General features: G+C 42.8%; 1 protein-coding gene across 1 annotated transcript in view; it reads right to left on the reverse strand.

The window, feature by feature from the left end:
• The window catches only part of SLC1A1 (solute carrier family 1 member 1), a 73,593-nt gene that overhangs the window by 39,543 nt on the left and 17,737 nt on the right, over nucleotides 1-16,313 (reverse strand). The gene's annotated exons all lie outside the window — the stretch shown is intronic.

A 16,313-nucleotide genomic window follows, 5' to 3' on the forward strand; every position in this document is an offset into this window, starting at 1 on the left:
TCTACATTTCCCCCCACGCCACCCCCCACATTTTATTGGCAAGAAAAACAGTTTAGATGGTCTTCCACGATTCTGTAAATTTTAGACTTAAAAAACAAATCACATTTGAATGAACACAAAGTACACATTATTCAGTGAGTTTATAAAAAAATATTCTTCACGTGAAAATTTTTGTTTTCATTTTTCTCCTCCAATTATATTTATTATGACAAAACATCAAAAAAAAAAAAAAACTGTGAGAAGGAAAAGAAATTCATCATCTTTGTCAACCCAAAATAATTACTTTTGTTTTTACACACTCCCCTTAGTCTTTATCTACCTTAAGTATTTTACATTTTATTTTTATTTTATTTTAAGTAATCTCTACCCAACATAGGGCTCGAACTCACCACCCTGAGATCAAGACTCACATGCTCTTCCAGCTCAGCCAGCCAGGTGTTTTACATTTTATAGTTTACATATCAGTGTTCATTTTTCTCATAAATACTCTTTTCATGATAGTTTTTACGACACTCTCTGTTTATGTAACTTTTGTGATTTTAATAGCAAAATAAGGTTCTCTTGGTTTGATATATTTACATGTTGTTGAACAACTATGCTGTCTAATGCTCTCTATTCTGTGTTGGCTATTTCTAGATGATGATGTGTCCAAACTGGTCTGATCAAGAGGCTTTTTATGAAGCTACTGAACCTGAGTACCTTGGACATTGAAGCTTATATTTCTGTGAGTGTAGGGAAATGTTCAAAATCAAGAAATGTTACACAGTGGAGCCCTGAACAATGCTGGCGTTCAGGGCACCAATCCCCACACAGTTGAAAATCCACGTATAACTTCTGTCTCCACAAAAACCATAATTACTAACAGCCTGTTGTTAACTGAGAGCCTTACCCAGAACATAAACAATTAACGTGTATTTTGTATGTTATATGTACTGTCAACTGGATTCTTACAATAAACTCAGCTAGAGAAAAGAAAATGTTATTAAGAAAGTCATAAGGAAAAGACATTTACAGTGCTGGACTGCATTTATTGAGAAAAAAATCTGTGTGTACAGGGACTTGCATAGGTTAAACCCGAGTTGTTCAAGCTCTGAAAGCTTGCCTTCACAAGACGTCTACATGAATTCTTTCTTGTGCTGGTTTTGGTAACTACAAACCACAAACTTTAAGGATTTCTTACTTATCCTCTTCCGAATGGTCCCAACGTCTAACTGCCTTACTTCTGACCCCCACACACTGCCCCTTTGCAACACCCCCTTTTATATTTTTAAAGATTTTATTTATTTATTTGACAGAGAGAGACACAGCAAGAGAGGGAACACAAGCAGGGGGAGTGTGAGAGGGAGAAGCAGGCTCCCCGCTGAGCAGGGAGCCGGATGTGAGGCTCCATCCCAGGACCCTGGGATCATGACCTGAGCTGAAGGCAGACGCTTAACAATAGAGCTAACCAGGTACCCCCTTTTATATAATTCTCTTTTGTTTTTTAAATTCATTTATTTCTTTTAAGCAATCTTTCCCTCCTACCAGGGGCTCAAACTCACAACCCCAAGATCAAGAGTCACATGCTCTTCCAAATGAGCCAGCCAGGCACCCCATCACACCCCCCACGTTTTTTTTTAAAAGATTTTATTTATTTATTTATTTGAGAGCGAGAGAGAGAGAAACAGCATGAGAGGGGAGAGGGTCAGAGGGAGAAGCAGGCTCCCCGCCGAGCCGGGAGCCCGATGCGGGACTCGATCCCAGGACTCCAGGACCATGACCTGAGCCGAAGGCAGTCGCTTAACCAACTGAGCCACCCAGGCACCCCCCCACCACCCACGTTTTTTAAACCAAGACACAAGATGGGCCGGGATGACTTGCACATCTTTTTCCTTCATCAACCTCTGAGGATGATATGCTAATGGGAGATAAAATAGCTAAACAGCAGAAAGACTCAAGGAGGACCTCACTGAATCTGCTCCTTTACAAACTCAAATAATTAGTCTGTGAAAATTTACAGTTGCTGGGGCTCAGTTAAGAACTCTAGGGCAACAAAGAGAGATGTGAATTATAATCAATACTAGACTTTTCATTTAAATCCAGGTATACTTCCCATGTCCGTTAGTAGGGCCAAATAAAGGAACCCCACAAGATACCTCTGTGTAGTGACCTTATCATTGGTTTAATTTTATTTTCCTACCTGTTCCACCGTTGTCCTGATCTCTTTATTTTGGGCATGCATTTCTATATGTATTTCTGATCAGCCATTTTTAATTATTTTTGGAACAAACACATACAAAAACATTTCTCAAATTGTAGCCAAGACCAAAAAAAAAAAAAAAAAAAGCTCAATATCAATCCTGCTTGATTCATATTTCAAAACCTAGGGTTAAAGATTCCTGAACGGTTCAGAACGGCAAGGATTCAAAATATTTTCAGTGAATTTAAAAAGCACATTGTGCTCACTTCCTACTTAATAAATGTGTTCAGCTGTCCTATATGGAACATACCTACTTTATGCTGTAAGGATATTCTGTAGTGTTCAGTGTTTAAAAAAAACAAACAGACAGACATTCTCTCTCATACTCTTTAGGTTGCCTCAAGTAAATTTTTGGCTTGTATGTCAAAGCAAGCTCTGTGTAAAAAGAAAAGAGATGTGTCTGTGCTCAAAAACCCACCACAAAAGCACTCTGTTGAGTAGCAAAAGAACCCCAGGTGCTCCAATGTTAGGGTTTATATTACTAGCGTTTAACTGTGTCTCTAATCATCTCCACCCCAAATAAATGCAGGGAAATTAGAAAGAAGTGTACTTGCTATTTTTCAGCCTTTATCCAGATAATGGGTTTTTATGGGAGACATAAAAGAGTCACCACAAAGAGCCATTTCAAAGCTATCAGAGGGACAATCACCACGAATAGGTTACTCTATTTAGTACGAAAACTTTCCATCAAGCGTGTTCTTGAAGTTGAATATCACAAGTTGTAATTTCTCCCTCCCTCCCTTCCTTTTTTTTCTGAAAATATAAATACCAACCAAGACCTGGAAAAACAGCTGAAAGATTTACCCTGGGCCAGAAATGTCATCCCAGAACCCTCAAGTGTTAAGAAGTACCTGGTAAAGAACTTCAGCCAGGAGTTACACCTTGTAAATGCATGTGTTTTATCTTGGTCTCAAAGCAGTTTGGAGAAATTGGATGCCTGATAAGAAAAATCAATGGAAGATTTTCCAGGTCCCAAGATGAAGTCAGGATTTCACTGGGCACAGTGCCTCTCTACCCTCTTCCAGGGCCAGAACGTTGGACTAGAGTTAAGAACATAGAGCGGTGTCCAGAGTCAAAGGCTGCTGGGAATACGAACCTGCCTGAAGGTACACAGGTCAGACCCACCTGGCAAGACCACTCCTAGAACTAGGGAAGGTAAAGATGCCTCCAAACAGATGCCTCTGAATGGTATAGCTCTCCGGAGGCCTTGGGCAGGGCCAACAAGGAAGCCCAAAGGCAGAATTGCTATGCAGACCTCTGTAGCCGCAGAAACTACCAGGAACTCATTCTCGGGCGGCTTTCTCTCACTCAGGCAAGAAGATCCCAAGCAGGTATGAAGGCACCTTGGGAAGAGCTCCATGTTAGCACCACTGGCTCAAGTTCTGGCTCTGCCATTTACAAGGTTTGTAACTTGGGCCATAATTTTAACCTCTTCCATCACTGAGTGATGGGATTGAAGGTATGGGGCAAAAGGCTTGGATGAGATGCCCTCAAGGTCCATTCTAAGGCCCAAGATGCTGTGATAATCTCTGAGCGTTGGTGTCCTCAGCTTTAAAATGGGCTCATAGGGGGCATGTGGGTGGCTCAGTCAGTTAAGCATCTGCCTTCCCCTCAGGTCATGATCCCGGGGTCCTGAGATCGAGCCCCATGTCAGGCTCCCTGCTCAGTGGGGGGCCTGCTTCTCCCTCTCCCTCTGCCATTCCCCTTGCTTGTGCTCACTCTCTCCCTGTCAAATAAATAAACAAAATCTTAAAAATAAAATAAAATAAAATAAAATGGGTTCATTGGCTCCTAGAGAGCTGGCTGGGCCTTCCCCACTGTTCATGCTAAGTGTATCAGTAAAATAGGGAAGGAAAGAAAAAAAATAAAAGAAAAAAATAAAATAAAATAGGGAAGGAAGAAACTCAGGAGGAAAACAATTAAGACCTCAAGGAAAACAATGAAGACCTCAGCTGGAGATTTCTTCTTCAAGTTCATGTTGTCTCAAACAATTGCCAGTCCAGTAGCCCTATCTTGGAAGAAATGGGGTGATTTTTTTTCACTCTAAACTCATAAAAAATTGTTGTTCAAGAAATAATTCTGGAGGGGCGCCCAGCTGGCTCAGTCAGTGGAGTCACAATGGGTGTAGAAATTACTTAAAAATAAAAGAAATAATTTTAGAAATCAAAATAAAAGAAAAAGTCACGTAAAATAATTTATACTGACCTATCCTCCCCCTCTCCCCCACTTTTCAGGTTCTATCCAGCCTTTGTTCTTATGTACATGTGTTTTTTTTATAGTTATAGAAATTAATCCGGGGATAGTAGCTGAACTGCATTTGAGAAAGCAGATTTATGAAAACAGCATTGTTCCTTTTAGGGTATTTTCAGAAAAGAGATTAAAATCTTCTGTGGTTTTTTTTAATCAAAGCCCCAGAATGGTTCTCTGGTACACAGACTGATTTTGGCTTGATTGAATAAGAACTACTGGCAAAGGAAGAAATATTTTTTAATTATCCCTGGACTAGTTACCTAATCATGCCATCTTGCTGGGCACCATATTAGGAGAATTAGCAATATGACTTCTTGCCCTTTGGGAGCTCATCGAAGATGAACATTGATAACCAGAAAATAAAAAGTGTAGAATGAATAGTTATTAACAAATGACTGCATGCATACGCTGCATAGACTCTAACCTGTCCTTCCACCGAAATAGATCTGTTCCCCTCTCTTGTTTTCTTCTACAAGTGAGAGCTCTTTGCATGCATTTTGGCTCCAAACAGATGCCCCTGTAAAGCTTTATTTTTAAACCCTTAAAAAATGTATTTACGGCACAAGCAATATTATCAGAGTTCTACTGGAAATAACAAGTTCAAAAATCCAATCCCAACCTCACCAACTCAAATATATGCAAAGAGAAACTGTTTTCATTTTTTTCACATACAATTGTGGTTAATCATAACGTGATTTAAATGAAAAATTGAAAAAAAAGTAATATAATGGTTAAAAATTACCGGGTACATACTTTAGATCAGAGTATGCTAAGCCCTTCAAATGGATTCTCTCTTATATATTATCTCTTGTAATTTTTAATTTAAATTCAATTAGCCAACGTACAGGACATTAGTTTTTGATATAATGTTCAATGATTCATTAGTTGCATATAACACCCAGTGCTTATCACATCACGTGCCCTCCTTAATGCCCATCACCCAGTTACCCCATCCCCCCACCCACCTCCCTTTCCACAACCCTCAGTTCGTTTCTCGGAGTCCAGAGTTATCTCTTGTCATTTTTAATGGCTGTATAATTATAGGGTTTGGGGGCAGTTTTTCACTGAGATAAAATTTACATCAAATTTATCATTTTTAAAATGTACAACTCAGGGGTTTTTAGTATATTCACAATGTTGTGCAACCATCACCACTATCTAATTCCAGAATATTCTCATCACCGATAAAGAAACCCACACCCATTAGCAGCCACTCCCCAACCCTCCCTTGCCCCAGCCCCCTGGCAACTACTAATCTGCTTTCTTTTGATCTGTTGAATCTGGACATTTCATATAAACAGAGTCATACAACACGAGCCTGTCATGATTAGTTGGTCTTACGTGACAGCTTGCCTAGGCTATGGTACCAGTTATTCAATAAAACGCGGATCCAGGTGTGGGTGAAGGTATTCTGTAAATGTGACTAACATCTACAATTAGTTCACTTTAAAGACCACCCTTGATAATCTCGGTGGGCCCATCCCATCAGTTGAAGGTCTGAGGAGCAAAAACCAAGGTTGCACGCAGAAGAAGGAATTCTGCCTCAAGACAGCAGCTCCAACTCCCTGCCTGAGTTGTCCACCTGCCCTATGGATTTTGGACTTAAACAGAACCCACAACTGTGTGAGCCAATTCCTTAAAATAAATCTCATGTAGATTTACACAGGAGATTCTCTTTCTCAGGAGAATCCTGACTGATACTGTGCCTTGTGTGTCTGGATTCTTTCACTTAGTATGTTTCCAAAGTTCATCTGTGAATATTGTAAGGGTTTTGTTTTGTTTTTGGTATTTCTCATTTAACGTTATATTATAAGCATTTCCTCATGTTACGCATCTTCATCTTTTTTAAGTGCTGGATACTACTACTTTGGATGGACAAGTTTCTTGACCACCACCCCACTGTTAAACATTTCAATTCTTGACAATTTTGTTGAACGTCACGGACTTTTCCTAATGATCAAAGGAGACAAGCTTTAAATATGATACAAAGGCTTGAGTTTATTGTGCATTTTCAGGCTCAAGGGAAGAAAGTACCTTAAATGCATTCTTTGTAGTATCTAAATTCAAGAAAAAGCAAAAACAAGTGCACATTTATTAAAATCCAACTATATGCCAAGTCTTGTATTGAATGCTGGAGGATCTGAGGGGGAGGAGTTGAAAAAAGAATACAATTTTGTTATTACTGCAATAATAAACATTTTCCTTCATGGATGGATCTGTCCCCTGTCAACAGGAAATATGGTCCGCACTGCTTTGTCTATACTGTTGACTGTTGACACTTAACAATCACTCTCTCCTACAATTAAGAATTCAGTCTGGCTCAGGAAGAAAGTTGTTTTGATGAGGATCTAGAATGTATATGTCTCAAGCCATGAAAAATGTATCATGTCGTTTGTATGTGTTTGAAAACTTGACTTCCACAATATCAGTCTGGATACAGTATTTTGTTGCCTGCCTTTTCCCTTTGAAATTTTTTTCACTATGTGTTTGAGACTTATTCATATTAATACAGGAAGATCCACTCTAAGTATGTTCAGTATTCCATACCACACTCCTTATTTTGTTTTGTTTTCTGTATTACTAAATTCTTCTCTTATCGAATGATCGATTGTTCTTCTTTCTCTAATTTTGGAGTTGACGGCTTAGCACATTAGCTTGTTTGTTTCAATATAGGCATGTAAGGGTATACATTTCCTTCTAAATTATGTGTTTGTGTTCCCTAAGTTATTACATAGTATTTTCATTGTTGTTTAGTTCTAAATGTCTTCCTATTGCTATTGTGATTTCTTCAAACTGTAAACTCTCTAAAAATATGCTTATAAGTATCTAGATACATGAGGATTTGGGGGCTTTTAATATTCCTTCTCTTTATCTCTGTGATGCATTCTTATGGATTTTTTAGTCTCCACTTCAGTTTATCCATCTTTCCTTCAGTTGCACCTATTGGGTATTTCATTCATTCACTGAGTTTTTTATTCCAGTATCTCTAAGATTCATCTCTGGAAGTTACTGTATCCTTTTCAGAGTATCCTTCTTCTATTTCCTAGTTTCTATTCATCTGTTTCTCTTTAGTCATTTTTCTTAAAGATTTACTTATTTATTTTAGAGACAGAGTGCCCATGTGTGTGTGTGGGGGGGGGGTCAGGGGAGAGGGAGAGAATCTCAAGCAGACTCCACACTGAGCACAGACATGGGGCTCAATCTCACGACCCTGAGATCATGACCTGCGCTGAAACCAAGAGTCCGACGCTTAACCGACTGCACCACCCAGGCGCCTCTCTCTAATCATTTTAAACATACTTTGTATTCTTTCTGATTGCTGTATCATCTCCAGTTTTTGGAATATACATTCTCTTGCTTATAGTGTATATATTAACTTGTGTCATTTCCTTGTGTGCTTTGTAATTTTTGGCTGTAGATTTCTCTTTTGGGGACGGGGGTGGCTTTCTCAGAGTAGGAAACCCATTTCTCTTTGGGATTTAGGAGTTTCAAGGTCACCAGGACTGTCTTCCTATTAGTTTTTCAGTGTAGGAAGTCAGCATTCTACCCACCCCCCTAAGTTTTTATTTAAATTCAAGTTAGTTAACATACAGTGTAGTAGCAGTTTCAGGAATAGAATTTAGTGATTCATCACTTACATACAACACCCAGTGCTCATCACAGCGGATGCCCTCTTAATGCCCATCCCCAACCTAGCCTATCCCCCCACCCCCTCCCCTCCAGCAATCCTCAGCTTGTTCTGTATAGTGGAGGCCAGCATTCTGTGGTGGTGTAAATTTAGATCATATACCCAGTTAAGTCCTCTTTTTAATTTTTCATAGGTGGCCCTCTTCCCTGTTACTTGTAGCGATGGGCAGATGGCAAGCTTTCTTGAGGTTTTCCTGAGTCATTGGGTTAGAATTTTTCTGGTATTCTTTTCAAGAATAGGGCCAAATTTTGAGAGTCCAGGCTTTATGCAGAGGTCTGATTCTAGCTCCTTCACTCACATAGTCCAAACTCACATCTCTTCCCCGAATGGATATTAAAACCTCTGTAAGGCCTATAATTGGGTCTAGACCTTAGCATCACCTTTTTTTTTTTTTACACTTCCAGTTTTGAGTTCCTTTTTTATTTCTGGCACATGAGGACCTATCTTCCTATCTTCCTTCCTTCCTTCTTTCCTTCCCTCCCTCCCTCCCTCTCTTCTTTTTTAGATATATATATTTTTAAGTAATTTCTACACCCAATATGGGGCTTGAACTCAAAACCCCAATATCAAGAACTGCATGTGTGGGATGCCTGGGTGGCTCAGTTGTTAAGCGTCTGCCTTCGGCTCAGGTCATGATCCCAGGGTCCTGGGATCGAGCCCCGCATTGGGGTCCCTGCTCGGCGGGAGGCCTGCTTCTCCCTCCCCAAATAAGTAAAATCTTAAAAAAAAAAAAAAAAAGAGTCACATGTGTAACCAACTGAGCCAGCCAGATGCCCCAGGATTTTCCTTTATTTCTTTTGAGTCTGGGTTTGGCTATTTGGAGATGGGTGTTATATTTCTGTGTCTGAGATGGTAGGGACCAATCCACATGAGCTCAACCATCATACCACTAGCTGTTACAACATCTCCAATTATTTCTTTTCTTTCCAATATGTCCTCTTTAAGATGGATAAGGGAGCCCATGAAGATTAAAGTTGAGAGTTCCACAGTACATAGGAAAGATCTTGCTATATTAAAACATCCATTGCTGTTCCAAGTAGTCCCATGTACCCTCGTGGGATCAATTAAGCCAACAATCATTTACAGGCCACCTAATTCCTGCAACACATTGCCCAATAGGGAAATAGAGATGAGAGTAATGCATAATCAAGGGACCTTTAATCTACATGATGAAATGAGGCATATTAAATCACGTGGGACATCTTGAGGGAAGAAACGAATTCAGCACCAACTCTTTAGGAGACAGGCTCTGTAGTCAGATGATCTGTGTTTAAACACTGGCCTCACCATTTTATTAGCTGTGTACTCTCGGGCAAAACATTTATCTTGCTGGGCGCCTGGGTGGCTCAGTTGGTTAAGCGACTGCCTTCGGCTCAGGTCATGATCCTGGAGTCCCGGGATCGAGTCCCACATCGGGCTCCCTGCTCAGCGGGGAGTCTGCTTCTCCCTCTGACCCTCTGACCCTCTTCCCTCTCATGCTCTCTCTCATTCTCTCTCTCAAATAAATAAAATCTTTAAAAAAAAAAAAAACATTTATCTTGCTGTCTATGCCTCCATTTTCTCACTGTAACCACAGACATAATAAAATATGCCGAGTCCTGCAGCCAGGACTCAGATGGCACCAACATCACATCAGGCTAAGCCCATGGAAGCCAAGAGAAGAAAGAGGAAGACTGTTCAGACACAGATTGAATGACCATGTGAGGCGTGCAGCAACAGGGAGACTGACGTGAACACAGGCTTCCCAAACTTTGATGTGCATATCAATCACCTGGGGATTTTTGGGGGTTTTGTTGTTGTTTTTTTTTTGGTTGTTGTTATTATTATTATTATTTTTTAAAGTAGGCTCCACACCCAGCGTGGAGCCCAATGTGGGGCTTGAACTCACAATCCTAAGATCAAGACCTGAGCTGAGATCAAGAGCTGGACTCCTTAACTGATGGAGCCACCCAGATGCCCCACTGGGGATTTTGTTAAAAGGTAGATTCAGTCAGTGGAATCGTGTTTTGAGTAGTGAAGGGATAAATGAGCCTGGCAAGGGCACCCCAAGACCTTGCCAGTCATGGTGAACCCACCTCGACTCAGCAGAAAGAGCTGCGGCCAGCCCGAAGTCCCAGCACAGTGAGGAATGGGGACAGTCAACGTGCGAGCAAGTGGAGCTGCTCCCTTCGCAGAGACTCCCGAACACACAACTGTCCTCACTGACTCGTAGTCTATCACTTAGAGCCACCTTCTTCAGCTGCACTTCTCCCCTCCCCATTCTGCCTCAGTTCTGGGGAGCAATGGCTTCTATAAGGTGTGCAGTGATCAAGTCATAGTGGAGCCCGGATGAGAAAGAACGGGCCTTCCCCCAGCCACCAGGAAGCTTCCAACCAAGCCGCCTCGAACATGCAAACTCATCCTCACCAGAAGGAATGCGCTGGAATGATGGGTGACTGAGGGCGGGGGCAGCTCATCTGCCCTAGAATTTTTCTCTGAGAGCAAAAGATAAAAATCTAACTTTGAAGCAAAAACACAGTTTCCATCCCACCATGGATAAAAATGCCATAAACCCTCAAGCTTCATGACTTCTACCACTGAAGGAGATGGGGACCATGACTTTCTCAAGGTGGCAGGGAGACTCATACATGACCTCACTATCAAAACCCTGGGCCCACAGAATGCTTCCCTTTAACCCCAAACCCCACTTTTGAATGTAAATTCTGGTGACTTTCCAGACACTAATAATTAAATATGAGGTAGGGCCTGGTAAAGGCCACAATATAGCAGCAAAATACAAATCTTATGAAAGTTTTGCTTTGCAATCGACTCAGGAAAGGTAGATATACAAATCATATATCTGATAAGGGTCTAGTACCCAGAATATATACACAACTCTTACAACTCAACAATTAACAAACGGGCAAAGGATCTGAATAGACCTTTCTCCAAAGAAGATACATAAATGGCTGATAATCACACGGAAGAAGTTCAGTATCATTAGTCATCACACAAATGTAAAGTTTAAGTCACAATGAGATATCACTCACACTCATTAGGGTGGCTCTTCAAAGAACAAACAAAACAAAAAATGACAGGTCGGTGAAGAGGTGGAGAAACACTGGAACACTCCTACGTTGTTGGTGGGCATGTTCAAACAGTATAATCCCTTGGAAAACTATAGTTCTTCAAGAAGTTAAACACAGCCTATGACCCAACAATCCTGCTCTGAACCATATACTCAAGGAAATTTAAAACATGCCTTCACATGAAAGCTTGTACCCAAATGTTCATAGCAACATTATTTATAATAGCCATAAAGTGAAAATAATAAATGTCTATCCACTTATTACTGGGTAGAGAAACTGTGGTATATCCATATGATGGAACACTATTCAGCCATGGAAAGGAACGAAGCACGGACACGCGGCAGAGCGTGGATACGTCTTGAAAATTTTATGCTCATTGATAACTATATGGTAGAAACGGCAAGTCCAGATTCCTGACTCTTCGTTCTGTTACGTACCTATAGTTATAGGATCCCATTTATATGAAATGTCCAGAATAGGTAAATCCATAGAGACAGGAAGCAGATTAGTGGTTGCCACAGGATGGGGTGAAGGAGAGGTATGGGGTTCCTTTTGGGGGTGTGTGATCAGAAATTGGGGCTCCTGGGTGGCTCAGTCAGTTAAACGTCTGCCTTAGGCTTAGGTCATGATCCCAGCCTGCTTCTCCCTCTCCCTCTGCCCCCGCTCATGTGCTCTCTCTCGCTCACTCTCTCTCAAATAAATAAAATCTTTAAAAATAAATAAATAAAAATTAAAAAAGGAAATGCCCTGAAATTAGTTTGTGGTGATAGTTGCACAACACAGTGAATATACTAAAAACCATGGAATCGTTTTTAAATTTTAGGTTATGTGGATTACATCTCAATTAAAAAGAAACATATACACACATTCAGAAAGCTAAATTGATTAAAAAAAACGGAAAAAGAGAAAGGCAAGTAATAATATTAAATGTGATTCATTTCCATTTTGATCAGTTGACAAGTTGATGGGCTTTTTCATAGGGTGGGACAGAAGACAAAAATATAGGGAAACTTCTTTTAATTACCATATTAATAGCACAAAGACTGCCAAAAATGTGGCATTTTGTTCAAACTTCCACTTAGTAGGATATGCATGAACTTATCAAATCTGAAGGCCTCACCATCTGGAAATAACAATTTGAAAACTCCAATGAAGCCATACATGTTTATTAACAGCTCAAAAGAAGATGATCAATTTAAAGAAAAGTTGTGATTACATATTGCAGTTCATAGCCCACAAAGGAGATGTTTGGGAGCTTAATTTTCAATTACAGGGTAGAAAAAATCAATCAAAACAACCAACAGAAAACCAGGATTATTCTGAGAACAGGATGACCTGAAAATCCCTTTGGGAAAAGAAAAATCAAACTAACAGCCTAAAAAAAAAAAACAAATCAGCTGTCATTAATTAATGACTTGCAACCCGGCTGCATCCAACCACTTCGCTAAGCTCTGTGGACCACACACTCAGGGGCCTGATCCTCATGCGTTTTTGAGTCTAGGTGAAGTTACGGGTCACATCAGAAATGTGTCTATGTCACCAGGTCTGGAGTTGAGTTGGCTCTAAGAGTTGCTAGCTGTGGGACCCGAGGAAGCCACCTACATAAACCCCTTATGACAATGCAGTATCCTTATCGAAGAGGAAGAATGGACAGTTGGCATTTCCCAGCACTGTGGTGAGGGTGGGGAGGGCTAAGGAATGCGGAGAACTCAGCCCCGCCCCTGGCAGAAGGCTCGGGAAGTGTGAGCAAGGATGAACAACAGGTGATAACAGCAACAGCAAAAAGTATCCAGAACAGAGCTTTCAGAATTAACTTCTACCCTGTAGAAATAAAGGAAAAACCAAGCAGGAGCACGTAACAGAACGAAGAGTCAGGAATCTGGACTTGCCATTTCTACCACATATGTAGCTGTCGTGACTTTTTTGGGGGGTTGCTTCACCTAAAAACTTCAAAGAAGGTACCTGAGAAATGTTGTGAGAACCAAGTGAGAAAATGTATGCAGGAAGCACGTTGATCTAAAACCAAGGACATGTATTCTTAGTTTACAATGCATTTATCTTATCTGACTTGGTCCTATTTCCTCCAAGACCATCCACGTACAGAGATATTGAGGGGGGAGGCCTAGCCACCCAATCCCGGGGCAGAGCTGAACAGAAGCTTCTATTTAGAGTTGGCAGACGCTCAAGTTTTGTTGATTTTAGCTTCGCTCTTAAGTGTCTTCCAACTAGTAAACACTTCCACAAACACCAGTCTTGGAAACCTGGTGGGACGGGGTTGAAGACCCTAAGGCAGACGGACACGGGGGACACGCCATAAGTTAGATACGAAGTCGCCCAAGCTCTGCTCACTATTTATGTCCTTGCCTTGGGACAGAGGGTCAACAACAGCCTCTCGGTGCCTTAGTTCTAGCATCAGTCTAGAAGGAATGATACCTGACTCAGGGTCTTAGGGGAGGGATTCAATGCGATGAAGTGTAAAATGAAGAAAATTCTCTTCCTCTTCTTTCTTCTCCCTTCAGGGAAGGTGGGCCTTCCCTGTCACATCGACCTTTCCCCTTGGGGAGGGTAGGGACGACTGTGGAAAGGTGACTGTGGAAGCAGTGATCTGACCTGTCCCTCCTCCCTGATGGACAGACAAAACGGGGCTAAGAGCTCCTCCAACATGTCTAAGAAGCTGCAGTGGCTGCATGGACAAGCGGTTGGCACTGGAGCTGGGCTGGGGCCACAGATTCCAGACAACTGAAAGATGTCTGCAGACAGAGGGCACAGACGTTGAAAATACACATAAAACAGAAGAACCTTTCTACCCCTTGGGGAAATAACAGCAACTTGGTCACCTGTCCTAAACTGAAAACGAGGAACCATTCTTAAACAGGGCGTTTAAATAGATGCTAATGATTTTTCAGTTTACACCAAGGATTGCAACCGTCCAAGGCCAGGGGGTCAGAGCGGTAGTGAGAAGCACGCCCCGGGGTCTGTGGTGGCCCCCACAACTCCAGCCAAGCGCTGTCACATGGAGATGAGGGTCTATGGTGGCCTCATCTCCGGCATTTTTAAAAGAGAAACTAAGAATCTGAGTCTTGGTGTGAAACCACTTCATTTTTAAATGTGAAGCTTAAAGACAATTGTTAAACTTGAGGTCACACCAAATACCTCCACAAGCCAATGTCTTCTTGAGATGCCATAAGTTAGATATTAAGTTGTGCATTGAGACTGATGAGGACTCTCCTCCCAGTGTTCCCACGGAAGATGGTCTGGGAGCAGGACAGATCCGATGGAGGACAGCCACCATGCTCACAGGACAGCAAATACCACGGCGACTGGGAAATGATCACCAGGACCTCGTGCAGCCCTGAGCGAGTCCTGCAAGTGCTGAGTGACGTCTGTGGGCACCATGGGCAGTGCAGCGGGGTGAGGCCAACAAGGGGGTGCCGCCCCTGCCCCTGAGAACGCACCTCCCAGCAGGCAGGTGCGACGTGCCCAGCGATCATAGACAAGAGACCTTGCTACTCTGCAGGGGAGCCGCCCCAAAGCTGTTGGAGTGCAAGGCTACCTTGAGATAAGGATGAGGCTGGATTAAGAAAGGCAGAAGTTCAGATGCATCTTTGAGAATAGGAATTCAACAGGCAGGGGTTGCCTCTGAGGAAGAAGGACGGTGGGAGAAACACCCCAAAACCAAGGGGTCAGGGAAAAAGACAGCAAAGACAGGAGGAGAGTGAGAATCCCACATCCACGGTTTGGGCAGGGGAAGATTTGGCAAGATGGGAAGGGTGGTTCACTTCAGAGCGTGGGTTGAGGGGGAGTGTGAATCACATCGTTAATTCATTTGTTTCCCATGGAGAAGAGGTCAAGGGAAGCCACCTGACTCTGCCATGTCCTCGCTGTGAGCCTCCTCTTATTTTAACCTGCTCACGCAAACTCAACCCACCAGCCTCGGGCTCATCTGGGGGGAATCAGCTGGAGTGTACTGTATTCAACGGTCTACACGTCCGGGCCGTTGAGGGAAGAGTCACGCCTGCATCTTCGGAAGGCATGTGGGGCGTGAAGCGCTCGGCTCTGAAGTCACACAGACCTGATCTGGAGCCTGGTCCTTTCATGGAGCTGCAGGTCACTTCCTCTTTCCTGGTGGCAACGCACAGGAGAGGAGCCGGGCTGGCCCTTGGGCCAGTGTGGTTCTCTAAACGGGTCTGGAGCTGAAGGCCAATTACAGGGACGTGGCTGGAATTCAGAAGGAGACTCTGAGGTGGACGGAGGGAAGGACCTTCCCTAATGACTTGCCAAGTACTGTTTTACTTGAGGGAAGACACGTGACTGGGAGGAGTGCGGAGGGTCTGATTCCTTGTGCCACGCTGGAAACAGAGAGGACAGAAGCAATCAGAACCCCACGCTCCCTGCATGACTGCCCGGCCTCATGGGGGAGGATAGGGGATTGTGACAATCAGCAATCTGGCTGGAGGGGATGCTTGATGTGGCCAAACAAGGGTCCAGTCTGGCTGGGAAGGAAACTCTGCCAAGAGGATGCTGGGGTGCCAAGAAAGAATTCTCAGACTACACCGTCCTAGGGCAAAACCAGATGGATGTGTGGAGGAATCCAGCCAGGATGAGTGGGCCTCCATCTCCCCCACCTCTGGACACCCCCTTTCACACTGGTGTTGGTGTTTCCCGAGGAGTTTGTCTTCTACCCTCTTCTTCATGAAGAGGATCACTCTCCCACGGTGGATGGGGGAGAGCCCAGCCCCAGACCCAGCATTTCAGTTCTGCCCTGTGGCCCAGTCTCCAAGACTTGTCTCCTTCCTGCCTCTGCTTTCTCACTTCACCTGTTTGCCATTTTGGAAATTTCATTTATTTATTTTTTAAAAGATTTTATTTATTTATTTGAGAGAAGAGCGCGAGAGAGCATGAGTTGGGGAAGGGGTGGAGGGAGAGAGAGAAGCTGACTCCCCGCTGAGCAGGGAGCCCGACACAGGGCTCCATCCCACGACCCTGGGATCATGACCTGAGCCCAAGGCAGACGCTTAACTGAGTCCCCCAGGTGCCCCCACATTGGAAATTTCAAAACATAGCTCAA

This window comes from Mirounga angustirostris, unplaced genomic scaffold (genome assembly GCF_029215605.1).
Source record: "Mirounga angustirostris isolate CCGP_5_RB_7025 unplaced genomic scaffold, mMirAng1.0.hap1 SCAF_15, whole genome shotgun sequence".
Lineage (NCBI taxonomy): Eukaryota > Metazoa > Chordata > Mammalia > Carnivora > Phocidae > Mirounga > Mirounga angustirostris.